General features: G+C 42.9%; 1 long non-coding RNA gene across 1 annotated transcript in view; it reads left to right on the top strand.

Moving 5' to 3' along the window:
* Positions 1-3844: 3844 nt before the first annotated feature.
* LOC130357965 (uncharacterized) overlaps positions 3845-22181 on the top strand; it is a 29096-nt gene continuing 10759 nt past the window's right edge. The window contains exon 1 of the long non-coding RNA XR_008889344.1: positions 3845-3900. This is a non-coding gene — a long non-coding RNA (uncharacterized LOC130357965). The remainder of the gene's footprint in view (positions 3901-22181) is intronic.

The raw sequence follows: 22181 nt of genomic DNA, 5'->3' as shown, positions 1-22181 counted from the left end.
TGTTAAAAATAACGTTCGTTAATTTACCCGTTTCTTGTGACGGGCGAAAAATTTGTGCATGTCACGTTATTTCTTCCGTCACAACTAACGTCCGTTAGTCATGACGGGCTATAACGGTGATAACGGGTAAACGAAAAAACCCATTGACTTGGGGTTGTTTAACATGCGTTAATAATTATTTTTTAAACGTACGTTTATTAATGGGTGAACTAAAATGAAATCAATAACAATCAAAAAGTCTGATCAATGCTAAAATGGTACTGATGCAGATAATGGTGCAACAAAAGATCCTCCCCAGCTTTGTGCTTTTACAAGTTTAATTATGTTTTTTTAAATGTAGTAAAACATGATGAAAACTGTACAAATCGTTTACCATTATAATCAAACCAACCTTAGAAGCAAAGAAAACAAGCCGACCTTACTGCACAGTGAATGGCATAAAAATGAAATCCCCACCTGCTTCATGTCATTCACCACTTCAGGCTGCCAGTCCATGCTCAGCTCACTTTCCCCAACTACCATACAGCTTCCTCTCCTGCTGTTCCTGGTCTAAACCATAGGGTGTGCACATACTCTCCCTGCTACTTACAGGGCCAGCATGCACTCAGTCCATCCTCCACATAACCCTGCCTAGCACTACCTATGGAAGGCTGCCTGCCCTTCTTAACTCTGTTTGAGTAATATTGTGGTTTAAACCTAGCAAAGTTATTCTGTGATGTCTGAACCAAAATCCAACATTTATCCAAATTAGGACCATTCTTCAGAACTGACCTGATACCCTCTAGCAGAAGTCCAGGTTTTGCATTTTGGAAACTTAGAAAGTACTTAGATTCTGGTTCCAAGGTTTGTCTGAAGTCAAACTGATTAGATAGCACAGTCTACACCCATTGCTGTTACACATATCCATACCTTCTTAAAGGGGTATTCCAGTGGAAAACATTTTTTTGTAATCAACTGGTGCCAGAACGTTAAACAGATATGTAAATTACTGGTAACAAAGAAAATTTGTAAATTACTTCTTTTAAAAAATCTTTACCCTTCCAGTACTTTTTAGCAGCTGCATGCTACAGAGGAAATTCTTTAATTTTTGAATTTCTCTTTTGTCTTGTCCACAGTGCTCTCTGCTGACACCTGATGCCCATATCAGGAACTGCCCAGAGCAGGAGAAAATCCCCATAGCAAACCAATGCTGCTCTGGACAGTTCCTGACACACACAGAGGTGTCAGCAGAGAGCACTGTGGACAAGACAAAAAAGAAATTAAAAAAAGAAAATAATTTCCTCTGTAGCATACAGAAGCTAAAAAGTATACTGGAAGGGTAAATATGTTTTAATAGAAGTAATTTACAAATCTTACAATGGAAAAGGGTAGCGTGCACTCACCGCGGGTAAACAGCTGCAGGCCCGAGGTCCGGGATCCCCGCGGCATAGACGAGGACGGTAAGGGGCGCTCAAAGGCTACGCCGGCAGTTTCGGATGTAGGAACATCTTTCTTCCGGCCGTCCCTGTGCGTCGTTGTCAAGGCAACGTCACTACTCTGGGGCCGGGGCCGAAGCGCGGAAAAGAGGCCCCCCCGGTGAAAATGGACAGCCCGCAATGACTAACCATCCCCACCGGACGGTACCTGCAGCATAGATGGCCCGGACCAGCTCAACCTAACTTCCCGCCGAGGGGAGGTGAGTACAAAACAAAAGGGGGGGGGGGGGCTGGATGATGACGAAGGCCGCAGTGGTCTTCAACCTGCGGACCTCCAGAGGTTTCAAAACTACAAATCCCAGCATGGCTGGACAGCCAATGGCTGTCCGGGCATGCTGGGAGTTGTAGTGTTGCAACATCTGGAGGTCCGCAGGTTGAAGACCACTGATGAAGGGATTGACACGGGGTGATGATGAAGGGGGGGATGATGATGGGGGTCTGGATGATGACGAGGGTCTGGATGAGGACGGGGGTCGGGATGATTACATGGGGGGCTGATGTATTTCCCACCCTAGGCTTATAGTCGAGTCAATAACTTTTCCTGGGTTTTTGAGGTAAAATTAGGGGCCTCGGCTTATATGCGGGTCGGCTTATACTCGAGAATATACGGTACATTAAAAGTCACTCTTTATATTCTGGGTTTGATAGTGTTTCACTTAAAAAAAACTTCTGATTTTAAGGTGCTAGTGTGATAGTGATAAATAAGGTAATCAATAGTGCTTTATACTTAAATGTTGAGGTGCTCCCTATTTGTGCAGTTGGGTTTGTACTGTAATTTTTACAAAAGTGGTCATATGCTAACTTCCCCTGCCAAACAGTCCTTCATTTGGCCAGGAGTACAATAAACAAGCTAAGAACACTTAAAAAGGAGATGCTGAATTCTTAACATCAACTGTACGGTAAATACTGTCTACCTTTTTTTGCATTGGTGAACATATTTTGGCTGATACTAGGTGAATACGATTTGTATGTATTATATCATTTATAAGCAGAAGTTTAAGCTGAAAGTTTGACTAAAATAGAACTTCATTTGTCTGTTCCTTTTTAGTTTGTGCAAGAAAACTAAGACCAAAAATACATCCAGCACTGACATTTTTGTACAGTCAACACACGGTGCAAGTATACAATTATAGTGATAATATTTCATTGGTGTTAATAGAAAATGAGCTTTACAAAGGTACAAAGGGAGAGAACAACAATGGAATAAACATAACTGTTTTCTATCTGAAACATCAGTCTGTACTCAAATTCAGACAAAACGAGCAATCATTTTCTGTTAATAAAAAGACTAAACCAGCAGAATGATATAAAAACTAAAAGCTCTGTATAAAAAATAAAAAATAAAAACTGGGAAAGAGATTTTTTTTAGACAGAGGTGGGGGTCATACGTAAAGAGAAATTAATGTGAAAATCGTTCAGGTAGAGGACTGGTTAAGATCCTCATGAAAGAACCACTTATTATTATTATCTTCATTATTATTTATTTTTTATCTTATATAGTGCAGGGACTGCTGTGCAGTTGTGGATCTGTTGTATAAGGGGGGGGGGGGGGTATGCAAGTAGGAAGGGAAAGTGGTCCTGGGTAAGAGCAATGCACTATTCCCTGCCCGACATCTCAGTATGGACTCATTAGGGATATAGGTTGAAATCAATGGACTCTGGTCTTTTTTCAACATTATGAACTATGAGGGAGATTCACCAAGATTAGTGCTGATTAAAAGTTAACCAGTTGTCCATAGCAACCAATCAAATAGCTTCTTTCATTTTCAAAAAGGCCTCTAAAAAATGAAGGAAGCAATCTGATTGGTTACAATGGGCAACTGGTCAACTTTTCCTTAGCACAGAGTTTGATGAATCTCCCCCTATGTTACTATGTTACTTATTATACAATAGGTCTTATGCAACGAGACAAGGGGAGCAGCGAGCCGGAGAGAAAATCACTCATCCATGTATTTCTGCCATCTTATTCTAGTGATGTTTATGTTTGTATTCTGCATTTATGTATTATAAAATTATTTTTAAGATCCTTTCAGAATGGACAAAGTGTTATCTTTTATTAGATTTAAAGGGAATCTGTCAGCTCTAAATCCTTTTCATAATGTTTTTGAATTTTCAAGATTCTTTTCATCTCATGGCCTTTATTCACTGTATTTTCCACTAACATCTCAAAAAAAATGTCAAAATGTTGGTTTACAGGTTTATTACTCCTCTTTAGCATTAGGGTTCCTAGAAAGATACTAGCTAAATAAAAAGATAAAAAAGAATGACACAATAGCATACTGTCCCTTTAAAAATACATGACAATTCTTGATTTTGGGCACAGGCCTGCATAACCTAGTAGGAATTGAATCTTTTAATTTCCGCTACAGATACTTTGCAAGCATGAAGAATGTAGAGAGGAAATCTCCGAACATGCTTTAGGATGGTATGTGCATAAACGCTCATCTTGTGAAACATTATAATATTTACAAGTTATATAGGAAAGATGAGATATTACAGAATAACAGAAATCGGATAAATCCTCGTAGTGATGCCAAATAAAATGTACTGAAGTTCATATTCCCGAAGCATTTCCATCCTGCTGATGGGAAGTGATGTGTCCTTTGACTGGGTCTCTCAGGTTCTTTCTCTTACTTCTGTGGTGCAGATGTGTGTGGAACTCTTTCAATAAGAAATGAATATATATGGCTTGGAACCAAACACACAAATTCTGCATTGGCATTCAGACTTCTCATGACTTACTGCTACCAAACAGATGCTCTGAGGGCCGCAACAGAAAACCTCCTGGGGATCCTGCTGAAGTTAAAACAAATTCAAATTACAAAAAGACTACTGTGCTGCACATATTGCTTTTAATAAAATCTCAACAGTTATGTTTTATTGGAAGCTGTAATGGTATCTGTTTTAAATCCTCATGTACATATTTAGCAGACAATAGCCTTCCTTATTTGTGTTGGCGATGTGCGGCCATTAAAATACCATATGGTGCCTTGACGTTGTCTCAAGTAATCCAATGAAACTAAGTTCCAGCCTCTGCAATGGGGCATGTGTAATATATTTTTACATGCATGGCATTGGTGAATGTGGCAAGAATGTGGTCATGAGGAAATTACAAGCTTAAAGTGTTACCATATTGAAAAAAAATTATAATAAAATAGACGTGCCACAGAGACATGCAATGAGTTTAAATCGGTTGGGGTCTGGGTGTTTGGACCCCCAATGATCTGGAATGTGCCGGAAGAAGCATGTGGCTAAGCACTTCTCTCACTTACTTGCTGTTCACTAATCGTTGATTTAGTAACACTTCTTTTGTACTTAATTGTAATGCTTCAATGGGTTCGGGGGACAAATTTAAGATAAATTTTTTAAAATTGTAGCACAGACTATGTGCAGAAATCACCAAAACAGTTAAACAGAATTTGACAGCAAGTTTACCTGCATTAAACCAGTATACTATGTTTTAGTGTGTGTAAAGAGCTGTAATATATGGGGTTACTCACAGAAATACGTTCACTAGATGATGTGTTCTTCTTGAAAACAGTTTTATTCCTAATGCTCCCCAGCATGCATTGGAGGCTGGCAAAGTTCTCTTGTCTCCTGCATGATCCCTTGTAGGCCCCACCCCATTCATTATTATGCTCTGCTCTCTATGCGCTCACCCGCACCCTTCATTAGTATAATAAGGTGGCAGCAGAGAGCACAGTTTTTGTGTATGAGATTAACTCAATACATGGTAATAGACAAAAGTGAACTTAACCTGTATAAAAGAAATTTACAGTCAACACAATAACTACTCAGGTGATGCTTGATCCAACTCCTGTAGATGGGCAGTACAACTATATTTATTTCAATGATTTAATAATTTTAACATAATTGCTTAAATAAGGGGAGATTTATTGATGCTATGTCTTTCCCTTCTTTAGTACTACCAGAATATAAACAGAACACATTCATTTTAGCTAAAAACTCCTGAGAAAAGTGTTAAAACATTTTAATACGTTTGAATGTGTTTAAATGCTGTCATAAGAAGTTTTGCAATGTGAGATTCAACAACTAAAAAAAAAAAATTGGTATAAATATAAATAGGTCTTCTTCAATGTGTATCAAATATTTCCCTAGTATGCACTTTAATGACCAGGAACCACCTGGAAAACATATAAACGGGGTCTTTATGATCAAACTACTGCAGCTTTGTGCTATAACATGAAGAGGTAAGTGTAAGAGATTAAGGGTAACAGGCTCCTAACACCTGCTTCATATCAAGTTCCAGTAAATGTTATCACCTTGGACACACATCTATAACTTATAGATCAGAATAAGGCTGAAGTGTTTCAGTCACTATTACAAAAAATATTTTCAAGTGCAATGAACTTAAGTCGACATACAAAAAATTGAAAAAGTAAAAAAGCAAAAAAAAGTTTTGTGGTTTATGTTTGTAGACTTTCTTTTCAGGACATGGCAAACATGATCCATTTAGCAGGAGGACATTTGGTTTGGTATTTTCATACAAAATGTTTAATGGATTTACCATAGAACAGAACTTCTTTAGATCTGCAAGTTAGATGAGTCTATATTGGAAGAGGAACAGAACTGACATAATGTTGAATTATGGAGTTATTGGAAAAGCACACTATGCCGAGAGTTCTCAAAATACTATTTATCAATAGAGGACAATGTCTTCCATGCAAATAATAGATTGATCCTTTCAGCTTATAAAAATGCTAGGAGTAATAAATTGCCCTTGGACTTTCTTCTATAATTTTTTTTCACATGTATTTTGCTTCCACAATTCCATCATTTTGGAAGGGATCAATTCCAACAATTTGGAAGTTACTCTGTATTGACACACTTTGTAAGACAAGCCCTATTATTCAGCAACTGTGTGTGACCTCAGAAATGCTCTTCTATATTCCCAAAGACACACTTCAGAAGAGCAGAAGCTCCATAGTAGCTCCAGCCTATATGTTTAGATTGAGATGTCCTAAAATCTCCTGTAGGCAGAATGTGTTGCTGCCCAAATGCAGTTGTCTATGAAGTCTTTTATTTAAAGGCTTAAATAATATAATAATATTAAATTTTTTCGTGAATACTGAATCAAAGAAGGAATAAAGAAAAAACAGCAAATGCCAATTCTAAAACATTCAATAAAAATATTTTATCTAAAAGTTATATTAAACATATACACCCTGTTCCATATTTTTATGCAAATTCTATTTAAGTGTCACAAAGATTAAATATTTTGTTTTTCAGTTTAACTCATGGATGGCATTGTGTCTCAGGCACCTTTTGATCACTGAAATCTCGGACACCTGTGATAATTAGATTGCCAGGTGAGCCCAATTTAGTGAAAAACTACTAAGAGCACCATTTTCAAGCAATATGGGGAAGAAAAAAGATCTTTCTGCTACTGAAAAGAGTGAATCAGCATGATAATCGCACTATTAAGAGATTTGTGGCTGATTCAGAGCACAGACGGGTTCATGCAGATAAAGGCACATTGAGGAAGATTTCTGCCAGATCCATGCATGGGATCAAGAGAGCAGCTGCTAAAATACCATTACATAGCAGCAAACAGCTATTTGAAGCTGCTGGTGCCTCTGGAGTCCCACGGACATCAAGATGTAGAGTCCTCCAGAGTCATGCAACTGTGCATAAACCTTCTATTCGGCCGCCACTAACCAATGCTTACAAGCAGAAACAGTTGCATTGGGCAGAAAAATACATGAAGACTAATTTTCAAACAGTCCTGTTCACTGATGAGTGTCATGCAACCCTGGATGGTCCAGATGGATGGAGTAGTAGATGGTTGATGGATGGCCACCCTGTTCCAACAAGTCTGTGACATCAGCAAGGTGGTGGTGGAGTCATGTTTTGGGCCGTAATCATGGTAAGAGAGCTGGTCGGCCCCTTTAGGATCCCTGAAGGTGTAAAGAAGACCAAAGTATGTGGAGTTTCTGACTGACACTTTCTTCCCTGTTACAGGGAAATCATCTTCATCAATGGCTGCTATGGGGATAAAAGGAGAAAAAGTCATGGTGTGGCCTCCATCCTCTCCTGACCTCAATTCTATTGAGAACCTTTGGAGCATCCTGAAGCAAAAGATCTATGAGGGTGGGAGGCAGTTTACATCCAAATAGCAGCTCTGGGAGGCTATTCTGACATCTAGCAAACTATTTCAAGAATAAACTGTCCAAAAACTAACAAGTTCTATAGATACAAGAATTGTGAAGCTGCTATCAAATAAGGAGTCCTATGTTAAAATGACCCGTTAACTCCTTCCCGCTATAGGACATATGCATATATGTCCCAGCACCCGACACATTCACGAGATGGGACGTATGCATACGTCATAACGTTCTCCGGCACTGCCGCGGGCAGTGCAGGAGATCGGTAGTGGGACCCGGTCCGGGCAGCATTAACCTCGAAGATGCCGTGATTAATCCTGATTACGGCATCTATGGTGTTGACAGGTGGAGAGCTCACCAATGGCAGCGCCACAATACGATCGCGGGTCGCCGTTGGTTGCTATGGCAGTAGAAGGTCAGATCATGACCTCCTGTCTGCCTGCTACGGAAGCCTGTGAGATCCAGCCACAGGCTGGATCGCAAAGGCTGTGCTGTGTGCAGCTGATCAGGTCATACTGTGCTGCAGTACAAATGTATTGCAGCATAGAATAACCTGTAAAAAGTGTAAAAAATAAAATTTAAAGTTCTTCAATAAAAGTTTGAAGTGTAAAAAAAATTATTCAAAAAATGCCCATTTTCCAATAAAAGCCCTGTATGATCACCAAAAAAGATCAAAAACACAAATCATATACATAATTGGTATTGCAACATCCGAAATGACATGGACTATAAAACTATAATGTAAATTATCCCGCCATAAACGCCATAACAAACATTGAAAAAAGCGCAAAATTCGTCAATTTTGGTATAAATAGCGGAATAAAAAAGATCAAAAGGTAGCACATATCTCACAAATGATACCAATAAAAAGTACAGCTCATCCCACAAAAAATAAGCCCTTACTCAATTACATCGGACGAAAAATAAAAAGTTACGGCTGTTGGAAAATGAATGGCAGAAAAAGAACTTTGCTCAGAAAAGTTAAAAGAACATAGAAAGCGACATAAAATGGGTATTGCCATAATCGTACTTACCCACAGAATAAATATAACATCACTTTTACCGCACAATGTACACCATTAAAAGAAAAATAAAAAAACGCCCACATTTTCAGTTTTTCACAAAAAATGCTGCATGTGTCAACAAAAATGCACCACTTATATAAAGTACAATATATCCCGAAAAAAGTATCTGAGAATCGCTCTGCTCAGAAAAAGCGTTCTAAAGTTATTACCATTTAAAGAGATACATGTCAAATAAAATAAAAAAAAGAGCCTGGTCATTGAGATAAAAAAAAAAGTTAAAATGTTAAATTTTGATTGAAATTGCTTTTGATTTCAGTTAATATGCTGCAAACACAGCAAATGACAATTTTCAGTTTTTTACAACCTATAAAGTGATTTGAAACTTACTGTGCGTAATAATTTGGAACAGTGCATTATAAGTTTTTTATGTTTTAAAAAAAATACTGTTAACATTAGGAGGTTTGTTCACTAAAATTTGAATTGTACTCTTAATAGTTAATAACATGAGAATTATGATGACTGTTATTTACATCAATTATTTAGGTACTGTACATGAGAAAAATATAATTTGCATAATAATTTGGAACAGGGTGTAGATGGTTACATCCTCTGAGTGGATGGGATTGTGTCTGCTGCACAAATAGAAACATAATCAATACAAGAGTCTGAGGGGAATAAATACCGTATTTATCGGGGTATACCACGCACTGGCCTATAACACGTACCCTCATTTTACCAAGGATATTTGGTTAAAAAAAGTTTTTTTACCCAAATATCCTTGGTAAAATAAGGGTGTGTGTGTGTGTGCATGTGTATACCCCGATACACTGTTTCTGACCCCGCAGAAGCCCCCAGGAAAGGCAGGGGGAGAGAGGCCATCGCTGCCTGCTTCTCTCCCCCTGCCTTTCCTGGGGTCTAGAGCCCTGCTGCCGCCGCTTCTCTCCCCCTGGCTATCGGCGCCACTGCCCCTTCTCTCCCCCTGGCAATGGGGCAGCGGCGCAGATAGCCACGGAGAGAGAAGGGGCAGCGGCACCCATTGCCAGAGCTGCTGCCCCATTGCCTCCACCATTCCCGGTTTTATAATTACCTGCTGCCGGGGTCGGGTCCGCGCTGTTTCTGGCCTCCGGTGTAGCGACCCCTGCGTCGTTGCTGTGTGCTTCGAGACGCAATGATGAGTGACGTCACTCGTCATTGCGCCGTGCAGCGCATTGCAATGACGCAGGGGACGCCACACCGGAGGCTAGAAGCAGCGGGGATCCGACCCAGGCAACAGGTAATTATACAACCGGGGACGGGGGAGGCAACTGGGCAGCGGCGCCGGCAATGGGGTAGCGGCGCCGATAGCCAGAGGGAGAGAAGCGGCAGCAGCAGGGCTCTAGACCCCAGAAAAGGCAGGGGGAGAGAAGCGGGCAGCGACGGCCTCTCGCCCCCTGCCTTTCCTGAGGTCAGAAAAAACGGGGATGTGGGGAGGCAATGGGGCAGCGGCGCCGGCAGTCTCTGGACCCCAGGACAGGCAGGGGCAGAGAAGCCGGCAGCGACGGCAGGTCTCTGCACCTGCAAAAGCCGCTGCAGTTCATTGATTTAAAGTGCCTGCTTTAAATCATTGAACTGCAGCGGCTTATCGGCGTATAACACGCAGATAGACTTTAAGCTAAAAATTTTAGCCTAAAAAATGCGTGTTATACGCCGATAAATACGGTAGAACAATTATCATGTAAAGTTTTCTAGAGGGCATTCTGGTACAGAGATATAAGAAGAAAAAAACCTTGGTTCATGTTATCAGTGTTCTTAATAGGTAAATCAAAATTGCAGGTTTTGATCCTTTCTGCAAAGGATTCTGTTTTAGTCCTTTGGTAGTCGTACACAAAAGACAGTTCTGCTTCAACAAAGGCAATTAGAAAGTCATAAGGGGAGATACCAGTGAGGTAAATGTTACATTATGCGCTCCGGCCGCACACGCTGGCCGTGAGCGCATGGTCCCATTACCTGCTGCTGCCAGCGGGGCTGGGACTCGCATCATAGGATGCTCACGCATGCGAGCCTCAGTCCGTCACTCTCCTGGTGCTTCTCCTGCCCCAGCCTCTGCCTTTCTGCACCGGTGCGCGTGTCCCCATCCCCTAGGGCCCGTGCTTGCCGGAGTTTTAAGATTTAATGGGCCAGTGCGTTCATTAGTGTAATTCACCTGTGGCTTATTGATAAATTCCTCCACCCTCCTCACTTCCCTGACGGATCTTTGTTGCCTTGTGCCTGAGAGAAAGCATTCCTGAGAGTTGCCTTACCGTGTATCTGATCCTTTGTTCTGTGACTTGACCTTGCTCCTCTGCCGCCTGCCTACTGACCTCCTGCTACGTCCTGACTACGCTACTTTGCTGCCTGCCCTGACCTTCTGCTATCCTGACTGCGAGCTGCCTTATCCCTCCTGTGCCTTGTATCTCTTCAGCCGTCTGTGTGGTCGAGCCCTGCTAAAGGTAGCGACCTGGGTGTCAGAACAGGCAAGGTCAAACCTAGAAAGTGGTGAAATACAATGTCAGTAGACAACATATTTGGTAACTTTTCCTGTAAACACTGCAAACAAAACAAACAAAAAAACATATTAAACTTGCATGATTGAATTTACTCTGAAGTCAGCTTCAGCTGCATTTTCATCTCTGTATTATGGACGTAGGCCCCAGACTGATCACAGGTCTAATGATCTGAAAGCATCATAAATGTGTCAACATCATGCTCACCTGAAACTGGCCTTCGGCTGGTTTCGTTAAGTGTTTTGTGAGGGTTTTTTGTGATGTTTTCATTGGTGTTTTTCTTTCAAAATCTTTTATATTGAGTTAATTAATAACACAACAACAAGGAATATAAAACAATGGAGCAAAGGTTGATAACAGAAAGGATATAGAAATAAGTGATAAAAATCAATGTTGCGTTATGAAAAATAATTGAAGGGCCAACTTCAGTCAACATGTTTTTCTTCTCTTGGCATTGGTCTAGTGATTGTAAATGGTCGCCCTGCTCCCCTACTCATTGGGTGGCTCTGTTTTTCCCGTACAACACCACTTCTTGTCCCTGCTGCTCTTCTGCTCTTTATAAAGTAACAAAGAGAAAGTTACTTTCAGTCCACACAGCAACTGCTGTGAGTATCAGTTAGTTCTTTGAAAGCAGCAGTACCGTATTTTTTGCGGTATAAGACACACTTTTTCTTCCCCAAAACTGGGGGGAAAAGTTGGTGCGTCTTATACGGCGAATACACACCTATCGGGTCGGTCCCAGCGGCCATCAACGGCTGGGACCCGCGGCTTATACAGGACATCACCGATCACGGTGATGCCCTGTATTAACCCTTCAGACGCGGCGATCAAAGGTGACCACCGTGTCTGAAGCGAAAATAACACTAACCCGGCTGCTCAGTCGGACTGTTCGGGACCGCCGCGGTGAAATTGCGTCATCCCGAACAGCTTACAGGACACCGGGAGGGAACTTACCTGCCTCCTCGGTGTCTGCTCCGGGATCCCCTGCAAGGCCTGTGCTCTCCTTCGACATCATGACGTCATCGTGCACGCCGTCCGGTCATCCAATAGGAGCGGCGTGTGTAGCGACGTGATGACGGCAACGTGATGACGGCGATGGAGAGCGTGGATCCTGGGGAAGAAGACGTCCGGAGCGTCGGGGACACCACAGGGACGCTGCGACATCCAGGGCAGCGGTGATGGGTCTGGAGCGGCAAGGACACGTGAGTATTACCTCCTACCAGTGGTCTTCAACCTGCGGACCTCCAGATGTTGCTAAACTACAACTCCCAGCATGCCCGGACAGCCGGTGGCTTTAAAATTGGGTGCGTCTTATATGCCGGTGCGTCCTATAGGGCGAAAAATAGGGTAATTACTATGGATTACTGTTATTTATTTTTTATTTATTTTTTGTTTTGTTGATTTTCTCTTTGTTTACAATCTTTGAGTTGCATACAAAGCTGTACCCAAATTGTTGCTGCCGCTCATGGGAAACAAACCGCAAATTAGCTATCAGGTCTAATCACATGACTGTTATCTATACCCCCACAATGCACTGCTCTGTAGTAATCTGCTGAATTACAATTTTTTCATCAGAAGTCATAAATAAAGTGGATAAGTAACATTATCACTAGAGCTGATAATAATAAATTCTGTAATACGTGATAGAAACTTTAGCTACATAATGCTCTAACATTTCACAACTGTCGTTTTCCTCTAAGTTTATTCCTTACTTGCAAATAAATGTTGATGAGGGGTTAATCTCAACTCCTGCATGTCTGACTGATCTCTTTGTTTTATGAACAGCACCTTGCATTCATTTCTGACAGCTGCCCCATGGCAGCCATTGTTTATCTGTTTACTCACATTACTATTTCAGTTTCAAAATTATATTTCAATTGAAAAGGAAACACGCTATGTGTACAAAGGAAAAAGGACCAAACCATTGAAATACAAGCACTCTGGCATTGAAGAGGAAGCAGATGTCTGGTCTCCATCTGAACCAACAAGAACTTTATAATAAGTCTCCATTCTCACCTGTTTGCTGAGAGTCACTTGTACTCATTCATGTACCTGCTTCTGAAAATCCCAAGGACACAAAAATTCTGGGTAATCATTTATTCATTCTCCATTGCAGAATATTAAGCTGATTTTATTTTACTTATGCACTAATATTTCCACATTTATCTTTTCATTTTACATATGATTTAATACAATGTCCCTCATAAACACATTTGGAGACATTCATTAAATCTCTTAAAGGCAAATAAAATGCAACTTGCAATGCAACATAGTAGCGAACATAAACACTATAGGGACATTTAATTTTTTTTTTTTTTTTTTGGGGGGGGGGGGGGGATGTGATGCACACACACACAAGTGCACTAAAGTGGAGAAAAATGCCTAAAAAACTAACAAAAATGTTGTTTTCCTAAGGATGCAATAGGTGATACCACCCTAGGATGAATTTCACTAGGATAATTTCTGTGTGTATGTTAAGACTATGTTCACACAGTGTTATTTCAGGTGTATTTCATTTGTAAAAATGTGACCGCACATAAATCAACAGGTTACAAGCAAAGAATTATTTTTTGTGTTTGGTTTAGCCAATGGTGACCGCCCATGGTGATGAGTTGTTCTGCCAGAGCAAAATCTCTGAACATCCTGTCTAAGATCGAAAATTTGGTTGAGAGGGATCCTATTACTCTGGGCCATAGGTTTATCATAGAGGACCATAATCCAACTTCTGAATCGGGCACCAAGTCGTATCTTGCACAAACTCACCTCTAGAAATCCCTAGCGCATCCTATTAAAATACTTTTTCAGGATCTACTGTAAGAAGGTAGAAGGGGGTCCTAGTGCACCTGATATGAAAAATAAATTAAAGGGATTTTATTGTGTTTCAAATCCAGAAAAAAACCCTACTTGTTCCCTATAAATCAATTTGAGTATCAGAGAGCTGAGCTGGAAAGCCAGTACCTTATGCACATTGATTAGAGAAATGGGGCAATAATTCCCACACAGTTTTTGGGATATCTATAATGTGTGCCTAGATCGATTGGGTTGAAAAGGAGGCACCAGTAGAAATAGCATAAATGGCCTCCACAAGGGAATGAGTTGGATGGTCAATAAGAACCTAAAAAAATCTAGGGGTGAACCCATCAGGGCCCAGGCTTTTACCAGACTGAATATCCTTTTTCACAAAGGTCACCTTCTGTACAGCAAAGTCCATTTTGGGCATAGGGGGGGGGGGGGGGGGGCATAGGCCTTGAGATAGTTATTGAAGATGGTGAACAATAGGTGTTGAGGGGATAAAAATGAGGTTGTACAGCTGTGCGTAATAGACAGACAATTCTTCTACAATGAGGGAGGTAGCATGTACTGGACATGCAGTAGAAGAGCTAATAGTGCAGAATGTAGTGTGTGATAGTTAACAGTGATTACGGTGGCACATGGACTGTTTATCTAAAATGGTGAGTATCTGGTGTCTGAGACAGGAGATCTCTGCTTGCAAGACAGCCAAAGGGGAAGCTTTATCAGCCATTTACATGTCCATCAAGGAGGCAAAAAGAGTTTTAAAGTTTAAATGAGAGTTCTTTTTAACTTGAGCTTTCAAGGCTTCCCAGCTAACTGGTATCGAAATCATATTGTTTTTTTTAAGTAGTCATGTGGTATAAGCTAATGAAGAATAATATGGTGAATAACTCATTCCAAAAGCTGTGTATGCATTGGCTGTAGCTGCAGGGGGCCCAATACATAACAAAAGCAGATAATAAGAGTAAAGCGGGTCAGGACATGCCAATGTCCCAGACTGAAACTAAGACTTTTAAGAGGTCCAGAATGTATAAGGACAGGCCAGTAGAACCGGTAGAAGTATAAGCAAGAACTTGAAGCAATGATGCGGATGAAGAATTACATCTGTACTGCACTCTGCTAGTAGTCATTAGCATAATATAAAGCTTTCTTACCTACCTTTTGGACATTTGTGATATTTTTTCCAAATGCAATATACTCTAGGTGGGATTTTTTTAAAGGATACATTCGACATTGCAGCCTTTTTTGTGTCATTTATGAACTGGCAACATGTGCTGTCAATGTGTAAGCCACAAGAAGTAAACTGTTTTAAACATGTGGCTTAATGGATAATCAGTTGTCGGCACAGTATTCACTGAATTTCCCTTTTGTGGGGCTTTGAACCAGCAGAGCTCTTGGGTTAAGCATTATGCACCTTGCACGGTTGTGTACAGAAGACTACATGTCAACCACACAGTGATCTATGTTATGGAGCTGTAGTCATTCTGTATGTCACTATAACACTTTGTATAGTGCCGTATTGAGTTGTTATTACCCACTAGATGCAATAATTCTAGGAAAGAGAAGCTCCATTATGTTGCATCCAGTTGCGCTTGTCAAGATTTTTTGTTGTTGACAGATTACATACAAAATCAGACACATAGGGGGTGATTTATCAAAACCTGTGCAGAGGAAAACTTGCCCAGTTGCCCATAGCAACCAATCAGATTGCTCCTTTCATTTTGCAGAGGCCTTGTTAAAAATAAAAGAAGCAATCTGATTGGTTGCTATGGGCAACTGGGCAGCTTTTCCTCTGCAAAGGTTTTGATAAATCTTCCCCATAGGGAATATGTTTTACATCGGGAAGGGAATAGTGCAGCCCAAATTTCGCCCACAGCCACTTACTCTGCCTACTTGCTGATCTGCTTTAAGCAATGGATCCAAAACTGGATGACAGTCCCTACTCTGAGTAAGGTACAGGGCATACCAAACTCAAATACAATTTAAAAAAACAGCGCAAACGTCAGGGAGCAGGTCAAGACACAATGAGTAAACAAAAGCACAAACTAGGGAGAACAAAACAGGTAACAGCAAACCAACAAACAGACAAACAAAACAAAGTCAAAGAAGCCAAGTCACACCCAAGAAGCCAGCAAGGTACAGAATATAACAGCAAATGAGAAATCAGGTCACAAACCAAAGTATAGAACCAGTAGGCCAAATAATAGTCAAGGGCTTGCCGAAGTCAAATATCTAAATTAAACTGACAGGAACAAACGCAGGTGATGACCTGCAATCACAAGTAAAGGCTGGAGGCTGAGCAGGGAATTTGAAGGGATACTCCGGCCCTAAGATAGGGGATAAGGGATAAGATAGGGGATAAGATGTCTTAGGGTCAGAGTACCCCTTTAAATATGTGAGAGCCAACACCACATCTGATTGGCCTGATACCTGTAGCTCCTTCGTAGCCAGCGCACAGTGACGCCTGGCCATGTGTGATCACTACAATATGACTGTAACAAAAACTTGTATTCCAATGGGGAAAGAAATTTTAAATCTCTTCCAAATCAGTCATTCAGATTGATCCAACATTCTATTTGTACCATGTAAAACATATTTAATGCATCCATGATTGGGAACATTCAAATGCATTTGGATACAGTTAAGCATTTGCTCCACTTTATCATTGCATGTGAGACCCCTAAACTATTTCTTTACAGCTCCTGCCGACCTCCTACATCTAAAGGAACTCATGCCATCTGTTTTTCAGTTTAAAGAGAAAAATAACATTTACTGTATGTGAAATGTACACATCTGGACACATATCTATACACAACTTGTGGTTGGCATAAATATTCCTTTCAGTTAATTCCATTTGTACTTACTACAGACATTGACTAAAGTGTAGTAAACAATAGTATGCAGCTGACTTTCTCAATTTGCTTATATAATGACTGTTTAGCCTGCACTTAATTAGGTTCTTGAGTAAATAACATTACTGCTTTTCAGTTTGAAGTTTATCAAGTTCCTCATTAGTGTTGAGCGGCATAGGCCATATTCGAATTCGCGAATATTCGCGAATATATGGACGAATATTCGTCATATATTCGCATATTCGTTATATTCTCGTTATATTTTCGCATACGCGAACATTCGCGTATGCGAAAATTTACATATGTGAATATTAGCACATACAAAATTAGCATACGCGAAAATTCGCATATGCGAAAATTCGCATATGCGAATTTTCGCACGCCAGTCTCACACAGTAGTATTACAGCCTTCTTTACACCACACAAGCTGGAAGCAGAGAGGGGTGATCACTGTGATGTGTACTGTGAAGAAAAAAAAACGAATATTCGTAATTACGAATATATAGCGCTATATTCGCGAAATTCGCGAATTCGCGAATATGCGATATTCGCGAATAATATTCGAATTGCGAATATTCGTGAGCAACACTATTCCTCATATGTATCATAGACACATTCAAAAGTTCCTAGTACGGTATATACAGTTTCTTTGTTTGAATACAGTCAATGTCCCATTTTATTAAATACAGAGGTGAATGTAGGATTTTCTCTGGGGATATAAAAAAGAAGCAACAACACACACACACACACACACACAACACACACACACACACACACACACATATATATATATATATATATAACTATACACAGAACAATTTTCTCCTATATAGTGATAAATACCAGCTCTACACAGTTTCTGAAGTCCGCATATGTGAATACAATGCTGTTACATTCAGTGAATCATAAGAGACATCTTCTTCTCTGATTGGAGTCAGTCACTTTCCCTTTTTATTATCCATCCGGCCCAGACCAGGATGATTTCGTCCAGACACAACTCCTCTCTGTAGAACATACCACACAAGCATATTAGGCCCTACACTTTTCCAGCACCCTCCTTTCCATGCCCCCATCTATGGTGCCTCTATCAGTAACAGTCAGAAGCCGATGTAAAGGGATGAGGGTGAAGGAGGCTTGGCCTGATCTGGAACACCCCAACAAGTTTGCTGAGTTGGCAGATGAAGGTGATGTTAATTCAAAGTAAGTTCCGCTGCTGCGAGACACTGCCTGACAGCAAGAGGGGTGTCTGCTCCACAGGGCCGGTTCTGCCATTAGGCAAACCAAGCATCCACTTGGGGGCGCAAGGACTCCGCAGCCGATGGGGGGCAGAAAAAATAAAGACTTTTTTTTTTTTTTTACTAAGACCAGTGCTTTAAGTGGGCCGGAACGCGGCAGTACTCAGTACCGCCACTTCCAAAAATGCCTATTGACAGTACCAGCACTTCTCCCTGCGCCCAGAATGCGCTTTTAGCATACCGGAACGCTAATTTGCACTTTTTTTTTTTTCCTGCCCCGGCCTGCGCGCCTGTGACTCACGGCGTGCAGGGGGGAAGGGAAGTATCTGTGCGCTTTGCTGTGCGTGCGCACACAGCGTCCCCCTACATATCCCTTCGTCTCCCTCCTCCCTGCGGCCCTGTCACCTGTGCCGCTGTATTGATCAGTCCCCCTCCCCCCAGCGGCGCAGTGAGTGCCCTGCCGGAGCCCTGACTTGGTGCCCTGCCGAGAGGGGAGGAAAGAGGAAGCTCCGCCGGATTCCCGTGCCGGTGTAGTGAAGATAAATGGCTTAAGGTATGTACCCTTTCCACCCCCTCTTACCCCTTCTTAACCCTCTCCACCCCCCCACTCCTGTCATCCATGTCCACCCCCTGTTACACCTTCTTAACCCTCTCCACCCGCCACTCCTGTCATCCATGTCCACCCTCTGTTATCCCTTCTTAATCCTCTCCACTCCCACTGCTGTCATCCATGTCCACCCTCTGTTATCCCTTCTTAACCCTCTCCACTCCCACTCCTGTCATCCATGTCCACCCCTCTGTTACCCCTTCTTAACCCTCTCCACCCCCACTGCTGTCATCCATGTCCACCCTCTGTTACCCCTTCTTAACCCTCTCCCCTCCCCACTCCTGTCATTCATGTCCACCCTCTGTTACTCCTTCTTAACCCTCTCCACTCCCACTGCTGTCATCCATGTCCACCCTCTGTTACCCCTTCTTAACCCTCTCCAACCCCCACTCCTGTCATCCTTGTCCACCCCCTGTTACCCCCTCTTAACCCTCTCCACCCCCACTCCTGTCATCCATGTCCACCCCTCTGTTACCCCTTCTTAACCCTGTCCACCCCCCACTCCTGTCATCCATGCCCCCCCCCCACTCCTGTCATCCATGTCCACCCACCACTCCTGTCATCCATGTCCACCCTCTGTTACCCCTTCTTAACCCTCTCCACCCCCCACTCCTGTCATCCATGTTCACACTCTGTTACCCCTTCTTCACCCTCTCCACCCCCCACTCCTGTCATCCATGTCCACCCCCACTCCTGTCATCCATGTCCACCCCTCTGGTACCCCTTCTTAACCCTCTCCACCCCCCACTCCTGTCATCCATGTCCACCCTCTGTTACCCCTTCTTAACCCTCTCCACCCCCCACTCCTGTCATCCATGTTCACACTCTGTTACCCCTTCTTAACCCTATCCACTCCCACTGCTGTCATCCATGTCCACCCTCTGTTACCCCTTCTTAACCCTCTCCACCCCTGACTCCTGTCATCCATGTCCACCCTCTGTTACCCCTTCTTAACCCTCTCCACCCTCCACTGGTGTCATCCATGTCCCCCCTCTGTTACCTCTTCTTAACCCTCTCCACCCCCACTGCTGTCATCCATGCCCACCCTCTGTTACCCCTTCTTAACCCTCTCCACCCCCACTGCTGTCATCCATGTCCACCCTCTGTTACCCCTTCTTAACCCTCTCCACCCCCACTGCTGTCATCCATGTCCACCCCTCTGTTACCCCTTCTTAACCCTCTCCACCCCCACTCCTGTCATCCATGTCCACCCCTCTGTTACCCCTTCTTAACCCTCTCCACCCCCTGTGCTGTCATCATGTCCACCCCCTGTCCATCCCTGTTACCCATGTTCACCCCCCAGTCTACCCCCTGTCACACATATCTATCCCCCCAGTCTACCCCGTCACCCATATCCACCCCCTATTCACCCCTCTGTCACCCCTGTCACCTCTTTTAACCGCTTGTTCACCCTCCTGTCATCCATGTCCACCTTGGCCACCCGTCTGTCACCCCTGTCCATTCTCCTGTCACACAAGTTCACCCCCCCTGTCCACCCCTCTGACCACCCCCCCAGTCTACACCTGTCACCCATGTCCACCCCCCTATTCACCCCTCTGTCACCCCCGTCCATTCCTATGTTACACATGTTCACCCCGCTGACCACCCCCCAGTCTACACCTGTCACCCATGTACACCCCCTATGCCTTCTGTCACCCCGTCCATTCCTATGTTACACATGTTCACCCCTCTGACCACCCCCCAGTCTACACCTGTCACCCATGTACACCCCCTATGCCCTCTGTCACCCATGTACACCCCTCTGTCACCCATGTACACCCCCCTATGCCCCCTGTCACCCATGTACACTCTTCTACACCCCTCTGTCACCCATGTACACTCCTCTACACCCCTCTCTCACCCATGTACACTTCTCTATACCCCTCTGTCACCCATGTACACTCTTCTACACCCCTCTGTCACCCATGTACACTCTTCTACACCCCTCTGTTACCCATGTACACTCCTCTATACCTCTCTGTCACCCATGTACACTCCTCTACACCCCTCTGCCACCCATGTACACTCCTCTACACACCTGTCCCCCATGTACACTCCTTTACACCCCTCTGTCACCCATGTACACTCCTCTACACACCTGTCACCCATGTACACTCCTCTGCACCCCTCTGTCACCCATGTACACTCCTCTACACACCTGTCACCCATGTACACTCCTTTACACCCCTCTGTCACCTATGTACACTCCTCTATACCCCTCTGTCACCCATGTACACTCCTCTGCACCCCTCTGCCACCCATGTACACTCCTCTACACCCCTCTGCCACCCATGTACACTTCTCTACACCCCTCTGTCACCCATGTACACTCCTCTATACCCCTCTGTCACCCATATACACTCCTCTACACCCCTCTGTCACCCATGTACACTTCTCTACACCCCCTGTCACCCATGTACACCTTTCTACACCCCTTTACACCTATACGCCCCTGTATTCCTCTCCACTAAAAGGGGAATCTGGAGACTGATGCTGATAAAGTGCGGAGCCTAATAGATTTGTTTTGCAGGTTTAACGGTGAAGAATTGTGGCTGGAAGAAACTGTGACGATGGCCGGACCAGATGGAGAAGAGAACGACACTGATTAGAGAAGACGTCATTTGTGAGTTGCTGCATAAAGCAGCACTGTAAACTACATAACTACATACCCACAGATAAATAGATATTGGAGGAGATTTATCAAAACCTGTCCAGAGGAAAAGTTGCCCACTTGCCCATAGCAACCAATCAGATTGCTTCTTTCATTTTTAACAAGGCCTCTGAAAAACTCAGAAACTTTTCCTCCTGACAGATTTTGATAAATCTCCCTTATTGTGCATTGCGTAATCCTTTTTTTTTTTTTTTCTTGTCAACTTCGGTAGGGGTGCCCGGCGAATTTTTTTTTTCCCGCGGTGTGCCTCGAACCGAAAGTAGAGAGATATCACTGTCTTATCTGTGGTGTTACATAGGACTGCAGGTCACATCTATTACATTATCTGTACTCAGAGTTATCACTGTGTTATCTGTGGCGTTACATAGGACTGCAGGTCACATCTACTACATTGTCTGTACTCAGAGAGTTATCACTGTGTTATCTGTGGTGTTACATAGGTCTGCAGGTCACTTCTACTACATTATCTGTACTCAGAGTTATCACTGTTATCTGTGGTGTTGCATAGGAAATAATTTAAAGAAACATATATGCAAGGGAGGTGGGGCACAGGGTGGACTGCAGGTTTGGGGGGGGCACCAAAATGGAGCTTCGCTTGTGTAGGCAGAAATCCTTGCACCGGGTATGGAGTAAAGGAGGTGTGCGGGGAAGGCCATACATATGCTGGTAATAGAGGAATCAATAAATAGGGGGACAGACAGGACAGATTTGTCACTAAGACCATAGTAATCAATTAGTGTGTTGTTTTTCTCACGTTTAAGTTCGACATATCGTGAATTGAGTTGACAGATTACTGGGAGGGGTAGGAGAACACCCAGCGGCCAGGGTGCATAGTGGCAACTTAAGAAGTACAAGTGGCCCAGAAAATGGTGTAGG

The sequence above is a fragment of the Hyla sarda genome, chromosome 2, assembly GCF_029499605.1.
Source record: "Hyla sarda isolate aHylSar1 chromosome 2, aHylSar1.hap1, whole genome shotgun sequence".
Lineage (NCBI taxonomy): Eukaryota > Metazoa > Chordata > Amphibia > Anura > Hylidae > Hyla > Hyla sarda.
The sequence above is the reverse complement of the archived record's forward strand: the minus strand, read 5'-3'. Positions and strand labels throughout refer to the sequence as shown.